Source organism: Pleurodeles waltl, chromosome 1_1 (assembly GCF_031143425.1).
Source record: "Pleurodeles waltl isolate 20211129_DDA chromosome 1_1, aPleWal1.hap1.20221129, whole genome shotgun sequence".
In the NCBI taxonomy this organism is placed as follows: Eukaryota; Metazoa; Chordata; class Amphibia; order Caudata; family Salamandridae; genus Pleurodeles; species Pleurodeles waltl.
In genome coordinates, this window is record NC_090436.1 from 835,731,318 (window position 1) to 835,757,492 (window position 26,175).

Genomic DNA, 26,175 nt, shown 5'->3' on the forward strand with positions numbered 1-26,175 from the left:
CTCCCTAAAACATGGTAAGACATGCCTACATCTGACTGGCACATTTAATTTACTTAGAGGTCCCTAGTCTATGATTCTACAAGGTACCCATGCCTGTAAAGGTAATGCTACAAATTGGCCCATAGCACTCATTGTGCCACCTACTCAAGTAGCCTTCTAAAGCATGTCTCAGGCCTTCCACTGCAGCCTGTCAGGGCAGTTCTAATTTGCCTTTTCAATCTGGCAAAATAAACCTTTTCCCAGGCATAAACCTTCCTTTTTAATACATGTAAGTTACCCATGAGATTGGCCCTAAAGGCTCATAGGAAACGGTGTATTGTATTTGACAGGGTATATTGTATTTGAAAAGTAGGCAATGAGTTTTTACGTTTTACATGTCTTAGTAGTGAACAACTCTTAATTCATTTTTCACTACTGCAAGGCCTGTCTCTCCCATTGGATATCGCTGGGTTATCTTATTACATTTAAGAAGTGCAATTTTTTGGTTGGGAACAAATAGGAATATCAAGTTTGGACTTAGATGAAGTGTAATTGAAAACCCTCTTTAACTGTAAAGTTGCATTTTAAGTCACAATCCTTAAAATGCCATTTTTAGACAGTTTATATTTTCTTTTCCCAAAAATTTGGTGCCTGCAGCCTGTGTCCTGGAAAACATGACTGCAAATAGCTTGGTAGTTGGCCTTTTTCCCAGTAAGACAATGGAGAAAAGGTGTGGCAGGATGTATTTAAGATGTAATCAACTGCTTTTCAGACATTTTGATGACGTTCCTTATGTTGAATCTTCCTGCTTGCTCAAGTATCCGGATCTCATTTCAGTTATTTGACAATTGCTAAATGCTCACTGTCTGAAATTCAGCCACAGCAGGGTTTATTTACATACTCATGATGTCCTGGGGAAGAATCACACAGAGGCACAATTCCATTCTTTTCTGTCATTGATCTGCACAAATGAAAATGCAGTCTCAATATCTTTCTGGGGCTAAATGTGCAGCAGATACATGCTGTGCTGGGCACAAGCACTGGGTTACTATAGCAAAAATAACTCTAGGGAAGGGTTCTGTCCATTTAATAGCCCTGGAGCTTTAGCTTTTTAACTACCTGGTTTTGGACTTTTACTATGGGTGAGTCTCACCAGGGGAGTCTTGTGAATGGTAAATACTGTGGAAATAAAATGAGAGTACTAACCACCAGTATCCACCTTTTAAGATAAGGGTAAGAGGCTCTTGGCTGGTTACACATAAACATGTGAACACACATGTGTGCACACATGCAGGCTGAGCATGTGAGACTACAATCTAGCTCAGTCTGATTTTTTGTGCATAGGAAGCCTGTCGCAGAAGGGACCCTTCAAGAACTATTGCTGACCTGGAGTAGGCCTTATAATTTGAGTGGACATTCATAGTGTAGGTCTGTAGTGCTTACTGAAAATCTGTGGTGCTTGATTAAGTTACATATTTCAGGAAAAATATGCATCAAAGTAGTTTCACCTCACTTAGACATAATAGTCTACTGAGGTATCATTCTTAGGGTAAACACACATTCTATGTGTAAATCCACAGTCATGTTTTTCATAACCATGTTCCTTATTGCAAGTTAGAATTATCATATTTCCCTGGCTCAGCCTTAAACATATTGCAGACCTTTGTCCCTCCTATGGGGCTAAGTTAATTACTTTGCTGGTCTGCTGGAGGATCAAAGGCATCCCTACACAACAGAGCCATTAACAGTTCTTTTCCCAGTTCCTGGGAAGGGAAAAGAAGGGTAGGGGATGAAATCTGTATGTACTAATTAACTCTTCACACGTTGCTGTCCTGAGCAAGCACAAGCACATAGAAACAAAGAAGGAAGCCCAGCCTTCTGGGACCAAACACATTAGGGTCTCCCCTTTGACATTTTGGTAGGAAGGGATCAAGCAGCGGTGTCAGTTGGGGGCATGACTAAGGTTCCCAGAGAGGGTCTTTTTATAAACCACTTTAAGTCATCATGTTTACATATACCAGAATGTTGTGCCTGTAGGATGGAGTGGGGATGGAGTGATTATGAGGCACCCTAGGATTAGTAGGTGTTCCTACCTTCCATAACATTCCACCCACACTTACAAATCCCTGCACAAGGGAGAGATAGAAAAGAATGCACTGATCCTGGGGCTGCAAAGCTGGAATTATGCCAAGTGGGAAAGAAAAGCCCCTGACCCCACTGAGATGACGGAAGGAAGGACTTTGACTTCAGCTGGCATCTAGGCCTAGAATAGGTCTCTCCAAGTCCAATAGCATTGGCCCCGTAATACTCCCTAAGGAACAGTAGGGGAAATGGACCTTCTAATGGATCCTAGAGAAGCCCCCCGAGGACATCTGTGTATTGACCGCAGACTCCCTTGATACACAGATGCCCTGCAAGTAGCTAGGTGGCTGTGAGACATCTGGAGTGTGACAAGGAGGGTGTTCCGCTTGTTGGCTGTTTATGGAATGTGACAGATGCCCTCCAAGCTGGAGAAAACATCAGGAGACCAGGCAGAGGACGGGTTTGGCAATGGAGCAGTAAAATTAAGCTCCCTAATGTAAAGTAATCTTTAGAAGCCAGAAGGCCTGAAGTGACTGCTCCTGATAGTTCAAATTGTCCACCAGGAGCAAAATGAGACCAAAATTATGCAAATCTGTTCTATAAGGCCGGATTAACTGAAGAAAGAAGCATGGTCCCCCATGGCCACTGGGTGAAGACCTGAAACCATAGTGCCCGCTGTAAATTAAAAAAATTCCGATGGGGTGAGACTCACCTAAGGGGGGTGTACTGTCCCTGACAGTAGACGCATCTTCATTAATTTGTTTTTTAATGAAGAGGGACCACTCCTCTAGACGTTCCAAGGACTTTGGGCCCCATCCTCAGGGACCAATGCAGAAGAACCTTGTCCCTGAGGAACCCCATACCTTGGGATAAAACATGACCACCCCTCAACTCCTGAAGTGTGGTGTGCCCATATCTGGTGGTAGTGGGGCACACACCATTGTCTGCCTGTGGGGATCCGGGTGAGAGAATTGAGGTGTCAGCTCCTGTCTCAGCACCAGAGAAGTGTTGGCAAGTGGAAAACTAGCTGAGCAGCATGGGAGTGGGCTCCCTGCACTGTCCCCACCTATTGCATATGCTAAGGTGCCCCATAGAGGAGGCAAGAGCACCCAGCAGTAAAAAGGAAAAGCACAGCATGAGGCCAAACTCCTGATACACCAAAGAAGGCACGGTATGAAATCGCTGATTCAATATTCATACCTGCGCTGGTGCATACTCACCCCATAAGGTCCTGGGACAGGCCTAAAATCTACATATAAGTCCATGTGGTGCACCATAAAGGGCAACACCAACATTTTATGGGATGTTGTGTCAGACTGCCAGATGTGCAGTAGCCCCCAATACAAAGGCTTTGTCATACGTCACCCTTAGTCACGGATATATTGATGACTCGAGAGATTTTCCATGATTTCAAGCACTCCTGGAGCCTGAGCTTTTTTGTATCAGGTTTGGAGTGCTGGGATCCTTGTTTTTTTTTAACAGATTTTGTTGCATTTTTAATTAAACAAACATGGTACGTTTGAGACTCCGTGCTGCATTTATATTGACACTGTCAACATGTACAGAACCAACCAACGTTTGTCAGGATATCCAGCATCATGGATCTATCCGCAGCGGTGGTTCCTGCAGAATATCATGTACAGATTGTGCGCTATCACACAACAAACATCTCCCCTCCCCTGCGTGGTGTATCCTATGGTGAGCCTGCACTGAGAGTAACATCTGCTGCAGTGACATTCTAAAGGGAAATCGTTCAGCAGTGTGTGGTGATGTGTCATCCATGATGCATATAAAACCAAGACAACATCCCCATAAACAAACATTTGAAACTGAAAAGGCTGCCCTTTTCAATGAAAATGAAAGTGATAGCGATAGCACAGGGGACAAGTTAGCTGCTGTCAGGTGTCTCATCATCTGGGTCCCTCAGAGAGTCTATCAGGGCCTCCAAGGCCCGAGCCACCTCAATAGAGCCCTGCTTCCTCTTATCATCTCAAAGCCACACCTCAGCTTCATATCCTGCCCACTTCATGAGCTCTCTTCTCCTGTGGACATGCGAGGGCCTCTTGGGCGCTTCCAATGTCAGGCTATCTTCCTCTTGCTGAGAACAAAGGCCAGGTCTTAAAAGAGACTAGTGATTTTACTCCTAGCTGTATGAGGACGTTAGCCCAGTATGCAGCATTTTTCCCTACATGGGACCTCCCTTTTTAAAGCAGCAGACAGAGTCCATGTAATGTCGTCCCAAAAGGTGGATAACTCAGCATAACCACAAACCATGTGATAAACCTCTCTCCTACCTCTCCACATCTAGGGCATTTTGCATCTGCCGAAGCATAGTACCTCTTTACCTTCCCAGGGGTAAGATATGCCCTATGTAACACATATAGATTATTAAGTTTGAATCGGTCCCCTATAGGCATTAAGAGGTCTGTCTCTCTCCGTTCTCTTCAGTGCAGTCGGTGGAACTGTAATGTCACCCGGCAGTCGTCTGTATAAAGAAGTGAGCGCCTTATCTGTTCTTGAGACAGTCAACACATATTGGTAACATGCTGCCTGTTGCGGTTCTGCGAGACCAGACTTCCAATGCTTTCAAATGGCTGCAGCGAGTGCACCTTGCAAAAGAAAGTGGCCCTGGGGTTGGCCGTGTCTGAGCCGCAACTCCTTGAAGGGTAAGAGCTCTGCATTCTCGAAAAGTGTTCCTACTGTAGTCGTTCCTGCCTCCCGCCACCCCATCAGTCCACCCCAATTCCCACCATGGGGTAGTTCCTCAAGGAATCTCATTGGTATATCAGGGGAATATGGGGATCGTATCCACGCCTTTCTGATGCTTCATGTCCAGCAGTATTGCATGACCTGAAACTCAAGCAGTGTCATCAGTTCTAGGGCTTTTAAGTCCGAGAAAAGCCCTAGCCAACGTAGAGATCCCAGGTGCACACTGCAGTATGTCCCTGCCCAGTATAAGCCGATTTGCCACCCACTGCATGAGCCACTGTAACTATGCCACCAAATAGTAGTTTTCAAAGTCAGGAACCGCCAGTTGATGGTCTTTGAAGTGTAGCTAAGGCTACCCTTCACTGACCTGAGCCCCAAAGGAAACGTGTGACTATCTTGTCAATGTCTCAGAAATACAATCTAGGGATCCATACCTGGTGCATTGCTAAGAAGCACAGTAGCCAAGGAAGTGCCACCATCTTCAACAGCGGCAGTGTTTCCCAAATAGGTAGTTGAAGAACCCTAATAGCTCTTCCTATGTATCCTTCAAGCAGGTCTGCCGAGTCTTGGTCATAGTAAGTATAGAAATAGGGCTTGTGGACAGAGGTTATTTAACATAAGGCTTTATTGACGATGTTTCTGATTGAAAATAAAAGGTTTTGCGTTATATTGAATAGTAGTGGCGATTAGAAATATTCCCATTGATTTAAGTGGTGTACTCTACCCTGTTTTCTTTGTTTTACTAATCTGGTGACACCCTGACAAAGTCTTCCTTATAGCTACTGATGCAATCATATATTATGATATTGTATCTAGTATAGGTGGGCAGGGACATTGTGATTGTGGGTTCAGGGCTTGCTGGGCATGTAAACTGTTCTGAGAGTGTCACCAAAGGTATTTCCAGGTGTGTGATTGTATATAATAATAATAATGCATAGTGTTCCCTTTTTTATATAAGTAAAAGCACTAACTTGACAGTGATTTATCAACTGTTGCTGTTGTGTACTAGTGAGCTTGGGGTACTAGTCCACAGCACCTCCCTTAGTAGGCCTTGGACTGTTCTGCTTTGGTACCCTAAAAGAGTCAATTGCTACAATGGGGTACTTGGCTCCCATTAATGAAAAAGTTGCTGATTTATTACTTGTGAAGGACTCACATCACTCGCAAATAATAATGCAATTTCTTACAATAACTTTCCAGCATACCCACCTCTAAGAGGACAACAACTAATGAACAAAAGGCAACTCCACCAGCAAGTCTACACTAATCCAAAGTAGTTTTGCATTCCTACAATATGCTCCCTCACATCAGACTGGTGAGCATTTGAATGTCCAGTGGCGAGTTGGCATGCAGAACTCACAGGGCAGAATCTGCCCTTAATGAAAAAACACTGATTGCAATCTTAAATAAAGACACTCTAAAGGCTTGCTGTATCCAGTGAAGAGGTGATCTCAATTGAAGTTGCATTGCTCCTGTAAGTTGAGCATGGCAAATGGCATTTTCTGCCACTCTGTTGCTTGGGTTTGTGGATTCAGTCAGAGTGGCCATGGCCAATTATGGTGTAATGTGCATCCTGACACTTGAAGGGGAGTGGGCGTCCTGCACCCACGTTTATAGGCAGTTTCAGGACTACCACCTCACTTCTATAATGTCGAGTGGCCCTCACGACCTGGCTGTCCGAATAAGCCTCCGGGACCTGCAAGCGCCTGGATACCCTATTTGGTGATTAGCTGCGCCTTATAAATATTGATTGATTGATTGAACTTCAGGCTGCAGACAGTGAAGCTGGCCTGGCGAGCACACCCCGGTGGCCATCTACCTTTAGTATAAGTGCAGTGCCTGCTACTTCACATAAAATAAAGGTTGATTGATTTTCCTTTCAGTGCAGAAGTCTGTATTCTGACTACAAAAGTGAAAGGCAAAATACCCTCTCTCACTATAACTGGCACTAAATGAAAGGCTATTGCGTGGCTGTGTCAAAATGTGACCAAACCTTCCAAAATAAGACCGTGCCTAAAGGTGACTGACCTCTTACACTACTGAATGCATGTTATGCTGTGGCTGATGCAAACTGTGAATAGCATACAAATATAGTTGTAGCTGAAGGAGGTGACCCAAAACCCTTTCATGCTGTTGATTCATTATTTCAAGAGGCACGACCAGACGAGGCGAAACTTGAAAAGGGAAATGTTAGAAATCTCAACAGATCACTTTGTCCTACACTAGCCACATGAGGAAGGTGAAGTAAAATATTTATGAAATGTGCTTTCATAAAATCTGGTGATAATGTCTTTCTTGTGTCTGTAGAGAAATGGAGAGATAGTTTTCTTTCAATCCGTCTCTCAAATGTTTTTCTTTTTAGCCTATTGAGCTGAAAAATGTGCTGTGTTCCTATGCTAAGGAAGGACAGCCGTGCACGGGAATACATGGAAATTACCAATTATAAACTGTGTACAGTCTATGCACCTAGGAACAGAAGAGGTGATTATTCCTGGTCGCTATGACATCTGCAAGGCATCTTGCCATCCACCCATACATGCCGCAACTCAGGCATGAGATTTCCCTTTTTGATGCAAAACATGGTTTTATTTTATCTGTCTTCCGTCTGAATTCTCCTCTCCTTCAATAGAAGCCAGTGGAGAAAATACATTCCCCAGATTTTTTTTAGTCGGAAAACATTTACTGGTCTAAAACATTGCCATGTGTGACGTTTGCCAACCTGATGGGCACTTCTAGCAAGGTTTTAAACTGAGACACTGTGCCACCGTTTTCAGATCCACACGGATGTAAGGCTGACAAGTTACCAGTAGGCGGAGCTCTGCCACCACGTTTGCAAACGTACTATGCATGTGTTTATCTTGTGTGAGACGGTTAAAACTTCCTACAAATCAAAGAGGGTTGTAGCAGTGAAAATTCCTTATTATGAACTAGTGCGATGATGTCTTATATGTAAAACAGAATAGCCCGAGTATAACTGTTGAAGGTTTAAATGAAAAACCTGACTTCGAGTCTTTCTGGTTGAGGTTTGTGTATTCTACCTGTCAGGAGAGTTTTCCATCACCTCCTTGGAAGGGAGGACAAGAATAAAGACAGTAGGTCAGTCTTTCAGTTCATTAAGGGCTGAGCTGTTCATATCGAAACAGCATTCATCATGCGGACTTGATAAATACTTTTTCACCATGGTCCTATCACAGATAGGGCACACTGCCCTGGTCTGTGCCGCAGAGCACTTTAACTAGGTGCGCCAGGTGGAAACCCGTCAGTGCACCCTATCACAATGAGCACGCTGTCCTCGGTGCAGACGCAAACATGGGCTTCTCTATTTCTGGTAATACGCTCCGCTCAGCTTTGCACCACAGAAAACTTTAACTGGGTTGCTGGCACAAGGTCAGGTCAATGTGCCTTGTCACACTGAATGTACTATCTACAGTGCAGCCATGAACTCACGCCTGCCCCATGAACAGTGCATTAGTGAAAGACAGGCGGTCTGCCTTTTACTGTGAAGGGGGCAGCTGGCTTGAATTTCAAAGATGGGTCAATGAGTGACTGTACCCACCTGCAGAAGTATGCCTAAGTCCATGGGATCTCTTTTCCCCGCCGTTCAATATTTGCCCATTAGAGGGTGGCACTGACTGTGCGCCACCTCAATGTGATCCCGTCATTGAACCCCCTGACAGTTTCGTTGCTTCTCTGGCCGTACCTTTCATATATGTCCCGGGTGCAGATGTAAAATGTTTCCTCATTTGCATGGGAACACCCCTCGAGAATGCATTGAATACATGTAGCAACCACCAGCACAATCTGTTGTACAGGGTCTGTGGCCCCTTCTGTAATACCAAACTGCTCTGTGGGTGTACATAGCAGGTGCACGTGCGCGGTGTGTTCCCGGGGCACTAGGGACCTGATTTATGAAAAGTTAGTTCCACCTTTACGTCATTTTTTGACGCAAAAGCAACACAAACGTAAAAAATATAATTTTATTTTGTAGGTTTACACCTCTGTTGCATAAAAAAATGATGTAAAGGCGGCATTAACTTTTCATAAATCAGGCCCTTAGTGTTATACGGCTCCACGGTTTGAAGCCACTGGTCTGCCTTTCACTGTGCAGGCAGCAAATCTGCCAGGATTTAAAAGGTGGCAGAGATCCCTCTGTAGCTGATGCAGTGAGAGACAACACCGTCCTGGTAGTGGGTGTCTGGGGGTCCTCTAGAGCCATTTCTCCACCATTGCTCCACAAGTGGTGCATAATAAGTGTGGCCCCAGGCAGCCTCTTTACCTATAATGCCCGTGTCTATAAAACTGCCCTCAAACATGGAGCTAAGCATTATGAGAAAAGAAAGAGGTACAGGCCAACAATCTGAGACAACACATATGTATACCAAACTTCACCATACATGAAGGCATATCATTTACAAAGCAAGGAAACATGGATTGGTTGTCAGTTTGGGGAAATACTACTAATTGCATTTTTTTTCCAATAATAGTTAAATGATATAGTATAGCCCATACCATTAAGTGGTAGTCTTTCAGGATCAGCTTATTATCATACACTCACAACAATTTAAAGAAAAAAAAAACATTTTCCTCTATATGTGAAGTACTATGTTATAAACCCAAACAACATGAGGAATTCACTGCACACATGATTTACGCAAATTTGGCGCAAACGTTACTTCATATTTATATTTTGACGTTAGACAAAATATAGGAGTTTGCACCATTTTTATGGATGAGTGAACCTACCTTGCATCAATGAGATGAAGGTAGGCATTCCCATACAAAAAATGCTGCTATCCCCACATCCCCATATTTATCCCCCATGCTAAAATGATGCACGGGTTGGAGGAGGGACTAAATAATGGTGCTAAGCTTGCTTATCACCATTATTCAACGCCTGGGTCAGACCAGTTGTTAGGGGACCTGTGGACCCATTTCCATGGTTAAACACCATGGAATGGGACCACAGGTGCCCAGTCAAGCCCCATGAACAACCCCACCAGAGGATGGGGGACCCCATCCCAGGTAAGTATTTTTTAAGTAATTTTGTTTGGCCATCGGGGGCCATAACTTGGGGCCCCCTTCATGGCACAGGGTGAAATGGCCATGCCCATGGGACACTTGTCCCCTGTGCTGGCCATTGAGGTCGTGGGCATGGCTCCTGTCTTTTCTAAGACAGCAGTCTGTTTTGGTGGTTGTGCGACAGGAAATGGTGCTAGTCTGGTGAGGGGCATTTTCTTTGCCTCTAACCAGGCTACCAACATTTTTTGACGCACAACCCCCTCCTTCCCTACTGTTACCCCCACCCATGTAGCATCTTCTTAAAAGATGCTAGCCCAAGTTTAGCGCCGGCTTTGGCCATTCTATTAATACGGCATCTGGCTGGCATTGTGTAATGATACAAGCCGGCGCTAAACGTTTTGCCGCAAAACTGGGTTAGCGCAGTGTTGTGTCAAAAAGTATAAATATGGGCCATAGTTTTTCCCTACATAGAATGGTATGCGTATAGATAGAGCAAGTGCCCACCATTGTATTTGACCATCCAGAGAAGAATTTCAAATTGAAGCTGTCCAGAGGCTTCCTAAGGTGTAGTAAATAAATATTTCTGCCATGCCCCATTCAAAGAAGCAAGCGGCCCCTTGAGATTGCAGTGTTGCTACATTGCACTGGTGCGATCAGTATTTCAGAAGAAGCCACTCAAGCATCTTTGCCCTCTTATTTGATACCAGATGGTCGTAGGGGCACAACAAGTGGGCACATGCCTGTTGCGACCGTGGAGCAGTTTTGATATTACTGCCCCAGGAGTCTATTGCCTTATCGCCTCCGGAGACTGAATGAACACTGTCTCTGGAAAATCACATTTGTACCCCTGAAATCTTAAGTCCTGTGTAAACAGGAAGAGAACATTTAGTCAAGACCATCCCCATAAATGATGCCCACCCACCAAAGATTAGGATGATACATCCCGAAACCATACCCTTTCGATTGCATGTAGACCGTACTCTGTGGAAAGTGTGACTTCTGTAGCCACTGCTCTTATGCTTTAGCAGCACCAATTTGACCGCAGGGGAACAGCACAGCATCCCTCAAGAAAGAAGATAATCTGAGTGGAGGCTGCACATCATTCTTCTACTTCTTCTCTTAAATGTGAACCTGAAACCTGCTTCGAGGCACTACACAAGTCTGAAAAGACTGCAGGATTCTGCAGCCTACAGCCATGCCGATGACCTGATATCTTCTCTGAACAGATGTGTCCAGTTTGATAGACTAAAATACGAGAAAGGACACCAGATTGCAAGTATCCCCTATTCTGTAAAGTCTGATTTTGCATGGCGCCCCTGTACTTCTAAGACTTCGAGGAGAAATGTTCCTAAGGTGAGACAGCCCTTACTAGTTCTCGCATGCTTGAATTACAAGGCAGTGTGTGAAAATCATCTCCACATGTCCTTAGAGTCCTGGGTCCACTAGCACGAGAAAAGGCTACAAGACTCTGCAATAAACTATAGAATACAAAGTGATGTTCCCTCTATACAATATATACTCGGTACCCTAAAAAACTCTTCGTGGTCAACCTACCCAACAATTTCTATATGACTTGCATTGGGTCATATCGCACCCTATGACATTTTGGTTAACTTTTGTCACTCATATTTATATATAGTGGATAATGATGCACAGATGTTTTCGTGGTATAGACTGTAAAATGAACTTCTTCTCAAAAGTGAATGGATCACTATGTGTACCTCATTTGCACGTGATTTTAACTTCCACAAGCAGAAAGGCAGGTGAAGTTCTGACACAAGACTTTCCTATGGTCGTCAAATGTATCTCTCTCATTAAATACACGCAACATATTTCCTATATAATATGAATTTAAACTTATCTGGACAACTCTCTCGCTGCATTTTCTTGTGTATCGCCGTCCTTAGCTAATTTTCACCTGCTCGCTGACCCACACATCCTGTGTCATCGAACTCCTCCCCAATACATGTCCTTACCCACATTGCAATTGAAGAAAGACTCCTTCATCCTATATTACAATTCTCTATCCTCAATCTGGAGACCTACCAGGGGCAACACAATTCACAATCACATTTACTTGTCTTGAAAAGCTTTGAATGGTCAATACCATCCACCAACGAACAAACCCAACTGAGCCATTGAAAACTGAGCATTTTGTAATCACTAAAATTGTATAACGTGCTCCTGTGTCTTTTATCGTTAGTGTGTTTTTTTTTTTTACAAAGATTAAGAGGTCGTCTGTGGCAGAGAATGACATTTATTGCAAAGAAGAACAAACACGAATGACTATTGAGCTTCTGCAATTTCTTGCAGCACCTCTCAAACCTACTAAAACATTAACAAGTTTTGCCAATAACTGCAAGTCATTTACCCGACTGCAGTATAAAAAGTGATGGTCCAGGTCCTGTCCCCTCTGAACAAGAACACAATCAAACCCAAACCAGTTTTTGGTCTTATCTGGCCTCATGAGTAAGGTCAAGATTGGATCCTATGAAACAGCAAACACACCTGTCACTTTTAGAGCATCGCGCTGAAACAAAAAGCTGATGGATGAAATGCTTGAGAAAGTCAAACTACAATGAGACTGAATGGTTTTCCATGTATTTTACAGTAGGACAAATATTTGGAAACTGAATAGTCAGATAGGAGCTGGTAGAAGAGCAATTGTAACAAGAAGTTTGCAAGTTTGATGCAGGGACACGATTGTTGAAGGTACAATCTGCATAGAAGGAAAACAGAAGACAGGAGTGTGTGACCAGAAAGTGTAGAAATAATAGTAAGGAAGATCAATATTAACCAATTAAGCAATCAGAGCATTTTAATTTCATTAAAGGATAGTCACTGGAGCAATGTGGGCTCACATCAGCCCCTCTCTCATGATTTCATTTTTGGTTTTGTTTCATCAATCAGCTTGGCAGTAGGCTCTTTTTGTGTGACATGCAGTGGGGGAATCACTGGCAGTTACTGGACAGTTACTATTGTTGCCATAGACGTCTATACTCCCTGTTGTCGACCATAGTCTGTAGCATTAGACTGTGGTAGGACAAAGGTAGGAGGTTCTCCAGTGTAGCTGGTGTTAAGTGCTGGAGTTCTTGTTAAGGATGGCTTGAACAACATAGATGTAGACCTAAGTATCACTGCTGGGCATTGAGTCCTTTGGTTATGCCAGTTTCCAACTTTCCAACCACAACAGCTGTACTACTTACACAAACAATAACGTGCTTACAAATATCGAGGCCAAACTACAGAAGGCAAAAAAATCCAAATGTAGGTGCATATAGAAAAGTATACATTTACCCTTCCTAAATCCACATCTATGTATCTTGAAGATATATGTACCATGTTGGTACATATATGTGGAGTTAGGTATAAAATATCTAGGCTTACTTACCTGTCAATATTTTATTTTTCTTATTCTGTCTTCAAAATACTGTCCCATTGATGTTGCTGATTTGATATTCGGGGGCATACCCAAAAGAGCTTCACAACACCCCTCTCTGTGGTTAGCAGTAGTAGGGCTACTTCTCCTGCTTCACTTCCCCTGCTATTGTTTCTCCCTTTTCCTATTTGCTCCATCATGCAGAGTTGCAGTGATGTGTGGTTGAAGATGCAGATCTTTGTTCGGTAAATGGGTGTTAGACTTGGCATCCTTGGCATGGTCTCCCCTAACTTTTTGCTTCTGCTTCCCAGATTGTTGATGTGTGCTGGACTCTGTTTTTGCTATTTTTTCATACTATGGACACTTTACCACTGCTAACCAGTGCTAAAGTGTAAGTACTTCTATGTAAAATGTATGTGTAATTGGCTTATCCGTGATTGGCATATTTGATGTACTAGTAAGTCCCTAGTGAAGTGCACTAGAGGTGCCCAGGGCCTGTGAATCAAGTGCTACTAGTGGGCCTGCAGCACTGGTTGTGCCATCAACATGAGTAGCCCTGTAAACATGGCTCAGACCTGCCACAGCAGTGTCTGTGTGTGCAGTTTTAAACTGCCAATTCGACTTAGCAAGTGTCCCTTTTAATACATGTAAGGCACCCCTAATGTAGGTCCTAGGTAGCCCAATGGGCAGGGTGCAGTGTATGTTAAAGGTGGGACATGTACTGATGTGTGTTACATGTTCTATTAGGGAAATATTGCTAAATTATGTTTTCACTGTTACAAGGCCAATCTCTCTCATAGGTTAACACAGGAGCTGCCTCTAAATATCATTAAAGTGCAGATTCCCTTTCAAAGCAGATAGAAATATGGAGTGTGGGGTCTCTGAACTCACAGTTTAAAAATACATGTTTTAGTGAAGTTGATTTTTAGATTGTTAGTTTGAAAATGCCACTTTTTGAAGCAGGCATTTTCTTGCTTAAACCATTCTGAGACTCTGCCTGGCTTCCCTGTCTGGGTCAGTTTGACAGTTGTTGTGTTTGTGAATCCCCTCTAGACAGTGAGACAAAGGGAACTGGGGTGTAGCCTGCATATCCTGATGAGCCATCTGTGCTAGAGTGGAGGGAGGAGTGGTCATTTATACCTGAATGGGCTGTGACTGCCCTCTCACAATGCAGTCTCCAACCCCCCCGGTGTGTGCCTGGGGCCTGGCCTGGGCAAGGAAGGATGTTGTGAACAACAGAGACTTTCCTTTGAAGTATGCCTACTTCAAAGGCAGAAAGGGGTATAAGTATTGGACCCCAAACCCCTGAAAATTAGATCACTTCTGGAACCAAAAGGAACCTCTGCCAAGAAGAAGGGATGAAGAGATGAGGAGAAGTGCTCCCCCTGCTTGTGACTGTGCCTTGTTGGGCTATCCTACAGTTGCTGCTTCTGCCTGTGAATGGGTTCAGAGACGGGACTTTGTGGTATATGCATGCTTGTGAAGAATCTCCAAGAGCTTGATCTGAGCTTGCCTCCTGTTTTGAAGTCTCAGGGCCATCAAAGACTTCCTTTACCAGCACCTGAACTCTCTGCTGAGACTCCTGCCCTGCCAAGTGGTGTCCTATCCATTCCCTGGACCCTTGAAAGGTGCAGTTGGCAGAACAAGATCTGAAAACCCACGCACAGAATGCTGTGCAGGGACAGTTTCAACACACCATCTGCAATGCAGCTGATAAATGATGCGTCGCTGACTTTGTGGCTAAAATTGATGCTCCATCTGCATCGCGGCTGGGAGATTTCCGCATCATGGTGGGGGAGATGACGCTCTACACCCACTTGCGGCTGCTGATAGCAACGCAAACCCCATGCAGCGCGGTTTTCTAACACTGTGCAACTGGATTTTCCAAGCATCGTCCCTGGGCGTCCAAGTCAACCCGACTCTGAGCAGATCCGAGGTGCCCCATCCAGAAATTGACACATCATTCTCATGCGAGGGAGAAAAACAATGCATTGCCCACCTGACTAGAGAAGAAATGATGCACGGCCTCCCTTGCAAGGAAGGAATCGACTCATCACTGCCTTTTCCGACGCACGCTTGCCTGTGTGGCTTTATTTTTGACGCTAAGCAGAAACTTTGTGCAAAATCATAATTTCCATAGTTTTCTATGGACTAAGACTCTTATTCTTATGAAAATTCATATTTTAGCTTGTGTATGTTAGATTTTTGTTGTTTTGGATTTGTTTAATTTAGATAAATATTGCCATTTTTCTAAACTGGTGTGGTGTCCTTGCTTGGACAGGGGGTAACCTGACTGCCAACCAAAGACCCCATTTCTAACAATGGGTCATTAAACTGTTGCTGTGTGGAACCTTATTCACAGCAGGAATAATTGGACCTATGCAATCTAATGCTTCATGTGAGACTACCAATAGCAGGCATAATATGTAATCTTTGCTGCTCGTTCTGTGCAAATAACTGAGGTTCTATGATGCTGAACCTGCATCTGTCAGTGGGTTCCTTGGCTCACCGACATTTGACTATTGTTGGCAAATCCAACCAAGTTGCCTTTATCTTCCCCCCTCACTTTCTTGAAGATTTTTCAGATACAAAGTGACTAAATTTCATGCATATGAGTTATGAGTTATTCCACCTGCCATATGTTTACTTTAATAAATATGATTTTAGCCCTTTCTTTCTTGACACCTTAATTTTTCTTTCAGTCATGTTCCCTTCTTTCTTTTCTCTTTTTATTCTTTTATTCCTTTGCATAAATAAATCTGTCTTCCTCTTGCAGAGTAAATTTGTTTCTGTATTTTGTCTGCATTCAATGTGAGTTAATGCCACTACTATAAAGTCAGGTGGCATGCTGTGCATAGTATAAATGTGTAAATTTTATAATTAGGCTAACAATTGATGGTGATTCTGTCTATGCCAGATGCTAACCAGTGCTAACGTTCTTGTTCCCTTTCCTTTAAATGTGGCAGAATTGGCTCATACCCAGTGGGCATATTTATTTTACTTGTAAGTCCCTAATAAAGTGGCACTGCATGTACCCAGGGCCTTCAAATTAAATGCTACTAGTGGTCCTGTAGCACTTACAGTGCCTCCCACTTTAGCCATTGCAGCTTGTGTGTGCAGTTGTAAACTGCCATTTCGACCTGAAAAAGTAAACATTTTTCCAGGCCCAAATCTTCCTTTATTATACATATGTGTCACCCTAGGGCCCTAGGCCCTGAACATTCCGGATGGCAGGGTGCAGCATATTTAAAAAGATGGACAGGTACTTTTGGGTTTTACATTTCCTGATAGTGAACCACTTTTAAATCAATTTTTCCCTACTGTAAGGCCTACCACTCCCATAGGATAACATTTGGTTACCTTATCACATTTAACAAGTGATAGCTTTCAGTTGGGAGCAAGTTGACAAGTCGAGCTTGGTGTCTACAAAATTGTAATTAAAAGCCCTTTTTAATGGTCAAGTCAGATTTTAAGTCACAAGTCTGAAAATGCCACTTTTCGAAAGTTGGCAGTTTCTTAGCCTAACCATTTAGTGCCTGCAGCCTGTTCCTGGTTGCCTAGGGGTCGGTGGCAGTGGGTCTTTATGTATTGCTCCCAGACAGTGAGACAAAGGGAAGATAGGTAATGGCAGGATGGGCCACTCTGAGTTAGTGAGGGGGATGACCTGTCACCTACTACACTTTCACATCACAAAGACTCTGCCTGAGCACTCTCACCAAGGGCTTGTCACTCGTCTTTTGTGACCCCGCACAAGGAGGGGCCAGGACAGGAAGGAAGGGGATGACTGACACCTCAGGGGAACGGAAACCTCTAGAAGCTTCTTCAACTTCACAGTGGCCACCATTTATAAATACTGGGCCCCTAGACCCAACTCTTTAGTACACTTCTGGACCTATGGTTACTGCCAGGAAGAAGGACTGTTGTATTGCTGAAAGGACTGCCATTGTGCTGGACTGCTGCCCTGAAGGACTGCTGCCCTGCTGTGCTGACCTGCTGCTCTGCTGCCCTTTTGCCTATGTGAGAAAGACTGGACTTACATCTTTAAACCAGGACCTCACAGTGACTCCAAGGGCTAGTTGGCAGGCCTCCTAATTAGAAGCCTCAAAGGCAGAACAGGCTTCCAACAACCTTGAACCCATCACCTGGACTCTACCATTTGTGAGTCCTGCCCTCCCATCTGGTGCCACTCCATCCTGGACCCTTGAAAGTGGGATTGAAGGTGCTCTGCCAGCCCATCCGTGGATTCAGCAGAACCAAAACATCTCCTCTGCAGTGCATTTCCTGCAAAACTGGTGCATCACCTCTGCTTCTCGACGCATCACTTCACCTCTCCCAACGCAGCTGATGGGAACCGCGGCTGCATGATGCGCCATCTCCTTGCAAGGACATTGCATTGCACTTCCCAGCTCCCTGGAAGCACTACTGCACAATGCATCTCCTTGCCTGGACCATGCATGGCCTCTGCTGTGCGATGCATCCTCAACATAGAACTCTGCGTCTCATCACAACCAGAATTAAGGAACTGTGTTCAGTAGCATAAGTTGGTCTCTGTAGCCGGCTGCAGTCCATCGTGGTCGGCTTGAACTTGTGACTTTTTCCCAGTCCAACATGACCAGATATCCCTTGTTGGTGTTTTGTGCTTTTTTGTGCTATTGTCATTGAAAAATTTAAACATGCATATCTCTGGTTTTACTAATTCGATTTTTGTCATTTTAATAGATTTATTTGCTAAAATGTACTCTTTTTTCTAATTTGTTGTGGGATTCTTCTTATTTTGAGTTTTTAGCGTTATGACTGCCTGAAGTATTGCATGCATACTTTACACATTGCCTCTAACTGGGCTGCTCTGTGCCAAGCTACCAGAGGGTTGAGCACAGGTTAATGTTCCATTTGCTAACAAATATTGTGGTTGCTGCTTCAATAGGATTTCACCCCCCCAACCTGTAACCCAATTTCCCAGGAAATGCACCAAGAAAAAACAAAGCAACTATCAGAAGTCATTGTTTGGAGTTGAGCAGGACGTAGGCCTGTGACAGAGTAGGGATCAGTTACAACAAGCAGTCATCCAGGTCAAAGGTGTTACCTTCTGATTTAGGGCCTGATTTAGATCTTGAGGGGAGTTCCGTTTGTCCCGCCGTGATGCCGGTTTCAGATACTCCATCAGGTTGACAGAATTCCGACTGCCATATTTAGATATTTGGATGCCGCAACCTTTGTACTCATCGACAGAGCGGAGCCCACATTGTCTGCGGTCCACCTCTGCTGACGAGGTGAACTCCAATGCTGTCTAACAGTACTCTGTCACTGTCAGGGTGGTGGGATTGTGCCAAGCATTTTTAGGTTTCACAGTCGTGCTGGCATTGTTCTGTCAGCGGACTCTTGATCGTGGGAGTCTGTCGCGGGAGCTGCTCAACATTGTACAATGACTGTGGCTATTGAATGGATGCCAGCATCAAACACATGATGTATATTGGCCAAGTGTGAACACCTGCATACCACACTATGAAACACACTCCATTTCAGACCATTATCCTTTGCCATTCCACTGCAGAACACCATTTTGCTGCTGAATTTGCCACTCAGAAGTCAGGTTACTTTTTTTAACTCTTTGTTCATTTTTCATTTGTCTCATTTTTTTATTTTTTCATTAACTTGTGGGCCACTATTTCATGTGTTTTTAGTTAGTCATTATGGCAGGGAGGAGGAATTCACGTTTTACAGAGGGAGACTTGTCAGTCATGAATGAAATCATTAGAGTAGACCAGCCATGGTTTGGACCCCAAGTACAAAATACAACCATATCTCAGAAAAGACAAATGTGGGTCAAAATAGTTGACACAGTCCATGCTGTACCAAACAACCTGTGCACACAGGAGAAAATTAGAAGGAGGTGGAACGACCTGCAGAGGATAGTGCGGTTTCCGGCCACCAAGCGTTTACTGGAAGCACAGAGGTCTAGTGGTGGTTCTTCGAGCCCCCTCCGTACAATAATTTCCCTGGGATGAGAAGGTCTTGCAGATCCTACATTCGGAAGGCTTGATAGGAATCCTTGGTGGAGTGGAGACTGGTAAGTTGCTGGTACACTGGACTTATCAATGTCTCACTAATCAGAAATGTAGTATATGTCCTTATATTAGCTGTTGACAATGTTGTAGACCATTATTAAAACACATAAATCAACATTTAAAGTATCAAAATATACTATCATCAAATTAACAGCATAATTGTTGTATTTCTCTTTTTAACAATGATTAATATGTGTTGTCATAATGTATGTTGTTCTCCATGGATCATTCCTTCCATTTGCCTAATTTGTTGGTTTGTTTCAATGTATGCTGTTCAACTCAAGAAAACAGGTTCCATACTCCATCTATTTGCACATGAAGGAACAGTGCTAAGTGTCCGTTTCACTTATTTACATAATTCACACGTGTGTTCATATTGTAAATGTGTGTTCATTTTCACTGCATATATTTTACTAGGTATTTTTAACTCACATTTTTACAAATGTTGTAATGGTGAATAGAAATGACTACGACTGCCATGATGCCTTGTTTTTTGTCTCTAAAATAATATTGCAATGTGATGTTGGTCATTCTCTCTTTATTTCCATATATGCTTACATGTCAAAGTGTTATGCATTTGACAATCACCCTTTTATACTATCTATGAAAATTTCATTTTTTTAGTTAATTCTAGTATGCTGCCACCTTCTTGTCTTGTGATTGAATTGATGTAATTGGTTTCACAAATCATAGTATGTTGACTAAACGATTTTCAATCATGTTCTGTTGTATTCTGAATATAAGTAGTATCGATAAACAAATTAAATTGCAATGTTCATATGATGACTAATGCCATGAACTCTTCTAAGCTATATATCAGTAAAATTATGTAATGTTTCTCCCATTTCCAAAAAAAAGGAAAAAAGAACAACACACACATCTTTATGTATTGATTACATACATGTGTAAGAAATAATTGCTTAAAAATTCAGTACAAATTTAAAACTAATGCACAACCCAAATAGTCTGTGTCACTTTTATTTTTTACTGTTCAAACCCCTGACACCATGGAGAAACAGTATCTAATCCTAATAAATAGATTTAATAGTCAAACTATTATTGTTTCGTATCGTCAGCTGGACTCAAACATCCTGCCTTACATTGTACTTTTACATTTTGTGGCCACAGGGTCATTTCACTACACTGTGACAGAATCTGGTGGAATGTCACAACCAATATTCTGTGGTGTTCTAAAAAACGTTCTTTCTACTATGATGAGAAACATCAACAGCTTCATACTCTGAACACAAAATGAGGATTTAGCCAATCTGAAGCTAGAGGAGTATGCCATGGCTCGACTTATACATGCGGTAAGAGAAAGTTAAGCAGCACATATTGCCTTGGTGGCTACATTCAACAGAAAACAGCTCTAATGCAATCTCCAAAACTTCTATTCAATCACTGTGCAAGTTGTTTTTGTACAAGATATGTAATCCAAAGTATGTCTTTCACAGGATCAACCCATGTTCCCTTTGTATTATGAAACAGCAACATATAACTGCAAATGTCATAACTTTGAAATGTCCAAATGAAGATGACATGGTGAAGGATTCCAATAAGAAAAACAAGAAGAAAAGATTTACTTTACATGACAAAACAGACTCAAACGATATGTTATGAGGACACATTCACTTCAATCAAAGATAATTAATGTAAATGAACACCGTAGTCAATGAGTCAAAACTTTGATCAACAAACATCTTTGCCCTTCAATTTCCCATGATATGCTCATTGTGTCACAAGTTGTTTTGGCATTTAATTTAACAATATATTAAGGAAAACTCACACTCAAATGAAGAAGTTCAATAACATCATGACATACGTTCATACCTTCCACTTCCCCACTATTATCTTCATTTGGAATTTCAACATTCTCACCCATTGACTCTTCATGGTCTCCATCCTCTACGATGTATGGGATGTTCTGTTGCATGGCTATGTTGTGCAACACGCAGAAGGCCATGGTTATTTGGAGACCAAAAGCCCGCTCTACTGGCCTCAGTGTTTTTCCATGGGCCTCTTTGAAGCACACTTCCCCTGGTGTTGTGGATTCCTCAGCGGTGCTAACAACCATGGTTGGTTAGGATAAGCGGCATCTCCTATATGAAATAAAAACATATATTGAACAACACTATCTCATCTCACTGTGCATTACTAAACTAAAAATTAAGCAAATAATGATATTGTCATATTGTCCTTACCAACAAGCCAGGCCCTCTTAGGTCCAAGTTTTGACATTTGCATGGGTATTCTGCTGTTCCGTGGTACAAAAGAATCATGTATTGACAGTGAGAACTCAGCACACATGCTTGAGATGTACAAATCAAGTAATCAGACAACTTGCACTTTGATTGAATGGAAGTGCTTCTGATTGTGGTAGACCTGTTCCCTGGGGAGTGGAGGCACTAAGGCAATATGTGTGCCATAAATTGCTCCAACCACATGTAGTATGCCACCTTAAGCATGAACATCTCCCTTCACATTTGCAAAATCTTCATTTTGTGGAAACTAGATGAAGCCATTGATGTGTCTCATCATTGAAGAAAGGACTTCTTGTAGCACCCCACTGAAAGGTGTTTGTGACATGCCTTCAAATACAGCCACAATGTATTGGAAGGATCCTGTGGCCACAAAATGGAGTACTGCCATGATTTTCACTACTGGTGTTATTATGTGGAATTCCTGTTGTGAGGCAGAAGATCTGGCTTCCGTTGACTACTTAAATCAAGAACAGTTTGCCTATTCAATCTGAATGCTTTGATAATATCCCTTTAGTTCCTGGTGGCAGGGTCTGGAAATGATTTAAATACTTATACCTCTCCCTGGGTTCATACATCTGCATTTAAGAAAAAAAGAGAACACTCTCTTTAAATGGGCAAACAATACTTTGATATTCTACACACATCTCATGTCTTTGCAAAGTTCTATTTGTTTTTGTGACATATATGTACACATCATTTCTTAGTGATGTTGCAACTTAGAATAACAAATTTCTACATGTCTGATATTTTTTAAAATAATGTGTAAATAATACATAACATTATTTTTTTTTCTAAAATTCCATCAATGGAAGTATAAAATAAATGGTGTCACTATCATATAGTGATGCATTACATTATACGTTTTACATTTTAATAAAAAACAGTAATGTGCTCAATTTGTATACGTAAATAAACTAGCTAACATTTTGAATGGTGGTAACACACTTAACATTGAAAAATACACTACTTCATATTCTGAAATGGCAGCCGCCTGACATTGCTGTCAGGACATTTGCAATCTGACAGCCATAGGCAGAAGTTAACCTCATAGTAGGTGTAACACTCCACAACTCACACAGCCATAAACTAATCTGGGCATATGTCATATGTGTGACAGCAACATATGAAAGCTGATGGCTCTGTCTGTCTCCGTTAAGGATCACATATAGCTGTACGCAACTTTACGAAAAAAGCTCACTTGCCTCCTAACATTGCAGTCAGCAACACCTCCTTCACTTTTGCTGCTGCTATCGACCTTTGTGAGCCACGTTGCTGGCCAAAGCAGGTGACAGGGACCCTAACTTCTCAGCTGAGAAGTTAGAACTGCTGACAGCAGAGGTCCTGTACCTGTAGAGCCAGCTGTAAGGGAACCCAGAGGAACATACACCTGTTTAAATGGAAAATGTATTTCTAACTCACTTGTTTTTTGTAATGACACAGGCTAAATTGTCCCTTTTAGTTCCTGTGTGAAGTTTTCGGATTGGAATGTAGTCAACTCAGTAATTTGGCTGGGAACAAAATCTTGTTTTACAATGTTTTTAAATGTTCGTTAATTGAAATAAAAAGTTATGTAAATGAATAAGGTGAGTTTTAATTTTGGTTTATTCATAATTCAAAATTTACCATTCACAAACTGCATGCCCCTCACTTCCAGTGGCCAGTAGAAAATTGTGCCATAAGTATAATTGAAAATTACACCCATATGTCAAAATGAGAGAAATGTGAAGTGCAGGAAAACATTTTTGCACTTCAACTTTATCCTATCATCTGGGTAATCAGTATCTGTATGTATTATACATGTAACAGTGCCCACATATGTGGAAAGGTATCTTCTGTGCTGCAAGTACATATGACACAGGTTCTCAGTCACCCAAACAAACATGTCACATTCCTACACACACTTGTTCATACATCACCAAAAACCATGCTTTCCCTGACACACATGGCAGCCCTTCCACACTGCCCTTAGTGAAAGTATGTGGTTATAACCATATTACCTGACGTTGAAGACATTGAGCATTAAGCCAATGAAGCTGGGTGTGGGTGTGGGTGCTAACAATGTGCACGCTGTTTAGCCTTCAGTAGCTTACAATGATTTGTACTGATCTGAAGTAGCTCACACTACAGGAAATTTTTCAGACCCTTAGCTTACATGATGTTTGTGGCTGGATTTTGTAAATGAGTATATTAAAAGAGGTGAAAGTACTCAACAGGTCACTGCAAAATAGTATTTCCTAGGAAATATTATTTTTCAGACACTAATCTTTAGTAATGTTTTGGAAATGCTTGTGATAGATTTTACAAAATTGTATTGCAGCAATACAGACAAACAAAAGCCTCCCCAATTTGTTTTCTTTCATTTTTCATATCCATACAGGTTGACACCCATCAGAAAAAGGCGATATATCTAAGGCCATCACCAAGAAGGTGTGGAACCTGGGGGTCTACAAGCGGCGCAGCATCCATTGCTGCAAGAGGTGGGAGAACCTACGATGCTGGACCTGAAAGTCATCAGAAGTCCAGCTTGGCTAGTCTTCCAAATGTGGGAAGCAAGTGCGCTGCACGCTGGCCCCCTATTATGGCTATCTGGACCTTGATGAGCAGTTGAGAGTCCAACAGCAGTTTGAAGGGGGTAAGTTATTTATTAAGTTCTTATTATTAGCTGACTATTTTGTTACTGCAATACTTTCTGGCATCAACGTTCAAAAGGTTCCAAAGCACAAGAAGAGTTGTGAAAGGTGTAAGCTTGGCACAAGGTGTACGATGATGGGTTTTATGTATTGATTTGTGTTAAAGGTTGCTACTACATTCAGTATCCCTACCAAAGGACTGCTTCAAGAAGACATCTGACTACCTAGGAAAAAAGCTGTACCCTGATTTTGTTGATGTTATGAGGAACAGTTGTACCAAACAGGCTACAGTTGATTATCTGGTCAGGTGTAGTGCTCCATCACAATTGTGAGAACGTTATGTTGGACCTATTACAGGTGACATAGCATACAATGCTCTTACGACCCAGTGGATGTTTCTGACTTCACATTGGTGAATTGGTTTAATGACCAAACAATATTGCGAATCTGATCCAAAATGACTAGGAACAAAAAAACAATGGCAACATTTCTTAGCAAAAATATTTCTGAAATATGTTTTCACTGCAAAATCCCAGTCAGTTCATGTTAACAGATGCAGATTGATTGGCATGAGGCCTTACTCCTTCACAAATGTGCACGTAAGCCAGTCTGTCTCAACAAACATGAATTTAGTAGGCAAACATTAATAATTGAAACAGACAGCAATGTGCACACATTTGTGACAGACCCCAATCAACAATATTATGTCATCTGTTATTTCTAGATGAAAAATTAATTTTGAAGTAAAGGAGTTATTGAAAGGGACTGTTGCAGGTGAACAATGTACATAGTACAAATGTTTTCTGATAGATATTTATTTTAGTGACATCAGTTCACTATTCAAAACAGCCAATCTGTACCATTAAGAAGTGTTTAAGAGAAATGATCTAAAATGAAATAGCACTAATGATGGTAATTTACAAAATTGTGAGCAAATAGGTCCATATTATGTTCCCCACATGCATGGGGTAATGGTAAGCGATACCTAGATTTTATAGCCTTGAAGCAGGTGGAAATCTGAATTTAGAAAATGTTTTGTAAAATAACTTTGTGATCATTTTGATTTGCACTGGTATAATAAAAATGTTGTATGTGTCTTTTCAGCTTCAGCAGGAGCAGGTGAAGGAGAAATTGGCCAGGAATGTGGGGAAGCAGCTGGCCACTGTGTGTTGGTGGAGAAACATTGGACACCAATGGACACAGTGGCATGGATGGTGAGGGGACTGGCACAGAGGCCACCAGCTCATCATCATCTGAGAGGGAGATTCCGAGGGAGATTCCGACCAGGGAACCACAACTAGACGCTGACTGCCTCGTTGCAGATGCTGAACCAGATCACAGGCCTTTGCTCAGGTATGAGGGGTTATGGCTTCCCAGGGAATCTGAAAGGCAAGTTAGAAGCTTAACATGCTGTGCTCGAAATAGAACTAGCTGAGAGAGAGTAGAAATTATTAACACCATGATAGCGTTATTCTTATGTTTCACTCTCCTCGTGACTATTTCAATCCTACTGTGTTGTATGGTTCTGGTTATTGCGGCTCACGCCTTAATATCTAAAATGCAGTTGTTTTATTAAAACAATCTATAAAACTCAAACTGCCTTTGTCATTTGTATATGAGATCGTACTGTAAATGAGAGAGCTGGTTTGGATCTGAGTGTCCACGACTTCCCTGAGAAGTTCTAAGATGTCATGCGCTTGGCTGCCAAATCATCTCTTCCCCTTGGGAGAGATGAGGCACTGCTAGTTAGCTGGAGCAAAACCGGATTTAGGGTGACAGAGGTCCTTCCAAGTGGGTCAGACTCAGTCCCCCACACCGTGAACGATCCTGCTACCTAGAAATCCAGTAGTCTCATTTAGGATAATGAGAGCCCACGCGACATGGCATTTATTTTTGTGACATAAGTTCACTATTCAAAACAGCCAATCTGTACCATTAAGAAGTGTTTAAGAGAAATGATCTAAAATGAAATAGCACTAATGATGGTAATTTACACAATTGTGAGCAAATAGGTCCATATTATGTTCCCCACATGCATGGGGTAATGGTAA